This window comes from Lepisosteus platostomus, chromosome 5 (assembly GCF_059453375.1).
Source record: "Lepisosteus platostomus isolate fLepPlt1 chromosome 5, fLepPlt1.hap1, whole genome shotgun sequence".
NCBI lineage: Eukaryota > Metazoa > Chordata > Actinopteri > Semionotiformes > Lepisosteidae > Lepisosteus > Lepisosteus platostomus.
In genome coordinates, this window is record NC_142615.1 from 60,010,729 (window position 1) to 60,018,034 (window position 7,306).

A 7,306-nucleotide genomic window follows, 5' to 3' on the forward strand; every position below is an offset into this window, starting at 1 on the left:
GGTAGTTAACAGAACTAAATGCTTTAGAGGTACATTTAAAACAGCAGAGCAACACCGTAGCACTTCGAGTGTGCCTGAGTTTAAATGTGTGTGAACTTGGCTCTCTATGAACATGAGCAAAGAGTTCACATTCAACAGAAGATTGCAATGTGAGCACAGAAATATAAAGCACCTGGAGATGCTGGGACCTCATACATGCAAAGCATGCGCTCTACCACTGAGGTATATCCCCAAAAGACTTATTAACGGAACTGAGATGTGCTGATGCTCTCTGAACACAATCCACCACTAACGAAGGATGCCTGCAGTTTCCCACTTTTGTGTTTCCTCTACTACAGAGTAAATTCATAGGAATGAAGAAATAAGGAAGGAAAAATAACCGCATCGAAGCTTCCAGAGATTGGTTAAAATGAATCTGTTATTTTTATATCCAGACACACGGGCGACGATGATTGATTTATCGACGGGGAGTGCTTTTTTACCTCCTCACTCGACTACCTTGATTAAACTACGCATAGAACAACAGCAGTACAGATGATTTTCATGGACCGACTTGTTTTGTACAACTCGAGTGATAAAGTCCTGTCTGCAAATATTGTAGAAGAACGAAAAAGGGTGAAACAACGCTCCAACCACAGGAATGGTAACAGGAAGGATCATGTTATTTAATATGTCCTTTGGAGATGCCTTGTCAACGCACACAGGCATTAGAGCTGGACAAATAATTGATAGTGGTGTTTGTAAACAATCATGAAACATGTTATTTCTAAACCAGGAAGAAAGGAGCAGACTAAAACTTTAAGAGACAGAAACATCACCTTATCACAGCTAACATTAATTACAATGACATCACAATAAAAGAGCGGAGCCTTGAGTGAATCAAATTAGTTTTCATTGGACGTCTGTCTCTTCATAACTTTGTAGGTGAGAGGGAGGATTGCGGAAATGTGCCGGTGTTTCTCAGAAGTGCATTGGTGGTATAGGTGCCTTCTAAATAATCGAGTCGGGTTTGAATCCCGGTAAGTGCATCCCCAAATCTTTTCAAGAAAATCTGTGATCCGGTAACATATCTTTTCAAACTAGCATTCAAGGTAGGATACGTGTTCTTAAATACCAAAAAACTCTATAAGGAAAAAGCAGATCTCTGTACACAAGACGGCAGTGCGATCTTAGAATTCCTGTGTTGTTGACGGATTCAGACTCCTTCTCAGAGGTTTTTGCTCGCCAAATAACTTTGCAGCTGAGGAAGAGCACCCTGAAAAATACCAAACACAACCAGCGAGCATGTTGGTTGCTCTTGCTCTTAATGCAAGAGCTGTTTTTTTAATAATTATTAACCAAAAACAGCAGCACAGGTAGGTCGCATTTGTGATTATGTCACTTCTCTGCTTCAGCAAGGTCAATAAAAGACTCTGAAAGCAGTAAAGCAAAACCGAACTCAAAATCATATTAGGAATTCTGAGCGATATATCCATACAGGTAATCTAATAAGAATGTTGAAATATTTGAATATCATCTCTCTATATATTTTGCTGCTTTTTACCAGAAGTAAAACTATTGGATTGAAGGAATGCTAACCGCTGGGTTAAAATGTATAGTTGTTATTTAGAGAAATCTGTAAACTCGTGATCTTATATGTTTTAAAAGACAGCACAGGAAAAAACGACAGTGCTGATTATTTTCCGGCGACGGAGCACTGATGTCTTATCTGAGCTGATTGATAAAGCCCACCCAGTGGATACTCTAGCAGAACTTTAAAGAACATTCACCTTTGTATCCAAAGAAACCACAGGAACAACATCAGGAAGCACAATCAATTCCCCTTTTAAATCTTTCCTGTAAGGTATGCTTTGTGAGTTCATGAAGTTAATCCTCTGATCTCTTTTGAGCATGAACAAAGTATTTCTGATGAAGCGCTATGTTCAAAGATTTAATAAGCTTTACCCCTGCCAACGATTCGGCGTGAAGAATTAAAAGTTTCACAGACAAAAGCAGCTCACCACCATAGCCAATATTAAATGTACTTGCCGGTACACTATCATGTGCACTGCCTCAAAAGTGATCTCGGCAGATGTTGGTCCCTACATAAAGCTGAACGTGCCAAAGAGAATTTCTGTTGAGAAAACAAAATATTTTTTCTGCCTTGATGTTAAGCCTGTCTTTTAGTAAGTCTATCTCTAAACACCTCCCGCAACCTAACAAAAAGCGCTTTTACTGATCGTATTGCAGGTCTTAAAACACTAACATTTGGCAGCGGTGGGATTCAAACCAACGCCCCCAGAGAGACTGGAGCCTAAAATCCAGCGCCTTAGACCGCTCAGCCACGCTAGAAAAAGTTCAATATTGATCACAACTAAAGAAAATAATGATCACGAACAAAAAAGGGATAAAGATGTGAGTCGATCTTGAATCACAGCTGGGTGACACGGGCTTCTGTTCTGATATGGTTGTATGAGAAACAGGAGGAATTGCCAATCTCCTATAGAACATGAGCTGAATCAGGAGTGAGACATTTCGCATACTCGTGCATATGTCAACGCCTGACCTACATCGTAAAACTAACATTAAGTTGTCAGAGACATTCATTTATATACAAACAAGAGACAGACCAAGTAATAATTCTACATTAGTTCAGGTGGGTAAACCTGAACTAACTAACTAATAAACCTATTAATAATTCTACATTAACGTGTCCTACACTGATCAGACTAATTGACATGGTCTAATTCAGAGCCTGTGCAGTTCGTGCTAATTACAACAAGGACAGTTCTGAACCCTCATCACCGAACTGAGCACAAGTTCAGCTGTTCTCCAGTTTTGTTACGCATGGTTTTTCATTGCAATTGAGTTCAAAGCTGGAGCTGAATTCCAGACAGTACAGTGTTTTGGGTAAGTTGTCGAAATTCGCATGAGGCTGCAGACAACTTACCAAAGTGTTTTCTATAGCTTTCAGGTGCAGTTCATTTATATAATAGAATGTAAGTGGTATAATCGCAACAAGCCACATGGCAGTCGAACCTATAATTCTCTGACGCAAGGCCTGACGTGTTATTCATTACGTCACTGACCCTGCTATTGTAGGGCTAAAAAAACACTTTTTCTACATTTTTGTCTGTTTAAAAATCACAGTTTTTTGAAGACTTTGAAACTAAAGGAAAGCGGTGACAAATGAAACAGGCACGGGTGGGGTTTGAACCCACAATCTTCGGTTTATGAGACCGACGCCTTACCACTTGGCCACCACACCTTCATGTTAACATGGGAATAATGTTGTTCAAATTTTTTTTTTTCTGAATCTGGTTTACATCACATGGAGGTAGCAACAGCAATAAAAGGGACATTTAACAAGGAGATACGCTGTAGCAGTGTGACTCCAACAGATGCTCCTGAAAAGACTGGAGGTTTAAGCCAGCTCCTGCTTAGAACGATCGGCCGCGTTACTCTGAACAGCGGCTCTTCAGCTCTTGTTGTTTGACCTAGTGGTTTTATAATGCGTGGAAACGACCGCAACTTCGTTTTCTGAGATGCTTTCTCTCACGTGGTGAAATCTCTACCTCTTTGGCATCTCTGGCTATAGTTCTTCTGTAGAGCCGGCTTTCACACCTCTGCTTATAGTGCCCTTGAAGTTATTTTAGTTTTACAGGTAGACGCATTCCCTAACGATCTCTCCTGTTTTAGAAATGCTTTATAAGGCGTGTTTGATTCAACGGACAAACAGTATACTAATTGTACAATGCAGATCTATGCGGCATTCGTACTGGATTTGACTGGGATTCTGAAATACTTCTTGCAAAGGTATTCAGACTTTCTTGAACCTATAATAAAAACACAGACCTGAAACTCCCTAGCTTCCAATCTCTGATGTTGCTGTCCTTAAACTCGGACGTGATGTTCTGCAGACGTGCAGTGTCCCTTTACTCTCGTTGTTTTCAAAACGACCTCCGTTGTCGGGCGCAGTTAAAGTGGAACTGGCCTGACTGCACAGGAAATTACTGAATGATGAAATGTTTCTACGGCTCAAAATGTCCCTTTAGACCCTCGTCATGTCTCTGCTAGGAACGGGCAGGTAGAGAGCTTTAACAGATGCTCATGATGTTTCTCACGGGGTGTTACCTGTTGTAGTGTTTCAAAAGATGTGTTAGCGGACCACAGATTATCTTGAAAAGATTTGGGTTTGCACTGGCTGGGATTCAAACCTGACTCAATTATTTGGAAGGCGCCTGTACCACCAACGCACTTCCGAGAAGCACCTGCAAATTATCACAATCCTCTCTCTCACCTACAAAGTTATGGAGACACAGACGTCCAATGAAAGCTCAAGGCTCCACTCAAGGCTTTATTCACTCAAGGCTCCACTCTTTTGTTGTGATGTCATTTTAATTAATATTAGCTTTGACAAGGTGTCATTTTTGCCTCTTAAAGTTAAAGTCTGCTCCTTTCTTCCTGGTATAGAAAGAACGTGTTACATCTTTGTTTAAAAACACCACTAAAAGTAAATTATTCAGCTCTACCGCCTGTGTGCATTGATAAGACATCTCAAAAGGACATATTAAATAAGAACACAATCCTTCCTGTTACCATTCCTGTGATTGGGGGCGTTGTTTCACCCTTTTACGTTAAATCACCAGTACTGCTGTTTTTCTATGCATAGTTTAATCAAGAGCACTTAAAAGATGCAAAAAGCTTTCAAATAAAATAGAATTGAAAGACAGTCGAGTAAGGAGGTAGAAAAAAAGCAATCCTCCGTCTGGGAATCAACCACCGTCGCCCATGTAACTGGATACAAAAATAACAGATTAATTTGTGCCCAGTCTCTTGAAGCTTCGATGCGATTATTTTTCCTTCCTTTATTCTTAATTCCTATGAATTTACTCTGTAGTAGAAGAAACGCGAAAGTGGGAAACTGCAGGCATTCTTCGTGAGTGGTGCGATCAGTGAGCATTTTCACATCTCTAAATCTGTTCCATAACCTTACCCCTCAGGGATGTAGCTCAGTGGTAGAGCGCATGCTTCGCATGTATGAGGTCCCGGGTTCAATCCTTGGCATCTCCAGGTGCTTTATATTACAGTACTCACATCTCAATCTTCTGTTGAGTGAGAACTCTTTGCTCGTGTTCAAAGAGAGCCAGGTTTACACAATTAAATGCAGGCACCCTCGACGTGCTGCAGAGTTGCGCTGCTGTTCTAAATGTACCTCATTTAGTTCTGTTAAATCCTAAATTATTTGAACTAATAATTTAGTTCAAATTCAGGAAATCCAGAGATTGCTTCACACTTGTCGTGGCTGTTGCAGAAAACACCTGTTGAATCTCACCCGGGATTTCTTGAGAGATCATTCAGCGAGCGAGTCCTCCTTCTGATCTCCGCACTAAACTGAAAGCTTCACGAACTCCTCACTGCGTGTCCTGTACTGTTACAGGTGCTCTCGTGTAGATGTGAAGCACAGCCATAAACACACTTTGAACTTTTTCCGTTTAAGGAAAATGCAAAAGAGCATGACAAGTATTGATCGTATAAAATATCCATGGCACAACTCGAGAAAGTACTGAAGGACTACACATCGACTTTTGATGATTACAAGAGATTCAAGAAACACAATCATAAGCGACGGATATGACCTATAAACTCTCTTAATTGTCTTATAGTTTATGAAATAAAACAATTTCTTAATAATTTTCTTACTGTTCATAGACGATTTATTGAATTTGAACAAAATCACAATTACAAACTTTTTCGGTTAAACTGTTAAACTGTTATTCACATACTCTAACGTAAATAAACGTTAGTGTCTTCCGGTGTGTGAGCCAATTTCTCCAAAAAATATTTGTTAGTCTGTCGGGAGGCTGTGCAGGGTGTTAAGAAATAGAATTTCTAAAAGACTAAGCTTAACATCAAGGTTGTTTTCTCTACAGAAATGCTCTTTAAATTTCAGCACTGTTGCAACTCCCTTTATAAACGGTGTGCACACGTATACAACCAAGGCATTGAAAGTTTTTTTTAATTATTGTTCCAAAAATGTTCCATTTGTTTTCTTTTTAATGTTGTTGATTAAAAGATTTTATTAAATGTGAAAAAAATCTGAATGTGAAAAAAGGTCAAAATGGTATTGAAAAAAATCAGTAATGTGAGGAAAGATGGATTGTGGGAGCCCCTTAACTGCCCATGTCATGCTGTATTTCTCACTCATTCTACTGGGAGTGGTGCCGTCGCTTCATGATAAAGTCTGTCAGTGGTCATTCCAGACGGGTCAGGTATGACTGGTCTTCGGCACAAGAGACACGTGACTTGCGAGGATCCCGACAGTGTCGCCTTTCTTTCAGAGCCTGGATAGCTCAGTCAGTAGAGCATCAGACTTTTAATCTGAGGGCCCAGGGTTCGAGTCCCTGTTCGGGCGGTTGTACTGTTCTTAAGTCTATTGTGAATGTCATTCTAAATAGTCTTTTATCTTTCACTCTTGTAGCTTTATTGTGGTTATTTTAAATGTCCATTACTTGTATTAACAGAAGTGTACTTAGTGTTTCATTTCACAAACCGAAAATGTTCAAGTAGATCTTGTCACTCTACTCCACTTAATCATCTAAATTAAATCACAGTAGAGTACAGAACACACAGTGAGGAGCTCACACAGTGAATACTCTTGAATACGACAAGAGGAAAGACACACTGCACATCTGCAGAACATCACGTCCGAGTTTACAGTGACAGCAGAGGTTGGAAGCGAAGTAGTTTTTTATAACTCGCTCGCTGAAAGATCTCTCAAGAAACCTCGGTTGAGATTTAACGGGTGTCTAATAATCACGTTCAAAAAGGTGACGATACGTTTTTTTTTAACTAGGTAGCCTTAATGGCAACACGGTGTGAGTAGATCTTAAAGCAGCTGCAGACAGAGTACCCGTAATGGCAACACAGTGCTTTGAGTTCGGCTTTTCTTATTTCTTCTGCAGAACCAGTGGTATCGGAATATACTGATCCGCATAAGAAGCGCTTTCGGTTTCTGATCATTTTTATTGAGCGCTCATTAGAGTAGAAACGATAGAAACATCTCGCATTTCACGTGTTTAATGTTAACTGTCTCAGTGGTTGCCTCGGTGATTGATGGCTCTTCTCCCTCGCAGGGTGACGGCAAACTTCTTCAGAGAGGGAGTCTCCCACGCACGGCTTTTCTTTATCAAGAGCTGAGACAACAGAAACAGACTTCAAACTGACATGAATTACTTCTTGAGCGTTTATGACCGTCTTTAAAAGCTGAGAGCAGGTGAAAAAGTCTTTGGAAATGAGGACATGACTGCTGACAGTAAACAGAGCT

At 40.2% G+C, this 7,306-nt stretch overlaps 3 non-coding genes across 3 annotated transcripts; 2 read left to right on the forward strand and 1 right to left on the reverse strand.

Moving 5' to 3' along the window:
- Positions 1-3,175: 3,175 nt before the first annotated feature.
- trnam-cau (transfer RNA methionine (anticodon CAU)) lies at positions 3,176-3,247 on the reverse strand. The gene has a single exon. It is a non-coding gene; the product is annotated as a tRNA-Met (tRNA).
- Positions 3,248-4,980: 1,733 nt separating this feature from the next.
- trnaa-cgc (transfer RNA alanine (anticodon CGC)) lies at positions 4,981-5,052 on the forward strand. Its single transcript has one exon. It is a non-coding gene; the product is annotated as a tRNA-Ala (tRNA).
- A 1,269-nt stretch (positions 5,053-6,321) lies between these two features.
- trnak-uuu (transfer RNA lysine (anticodon UUU)) lies at positions 6,322-6,394 on the forward strand. The gene has a single exon. It is a non-coding gene; the product is annotated as a tRNA-Lys (tRNA).
- The last annotated feature ends 912 nt before the right edge of the window (positions 6,395-7,306 follow it).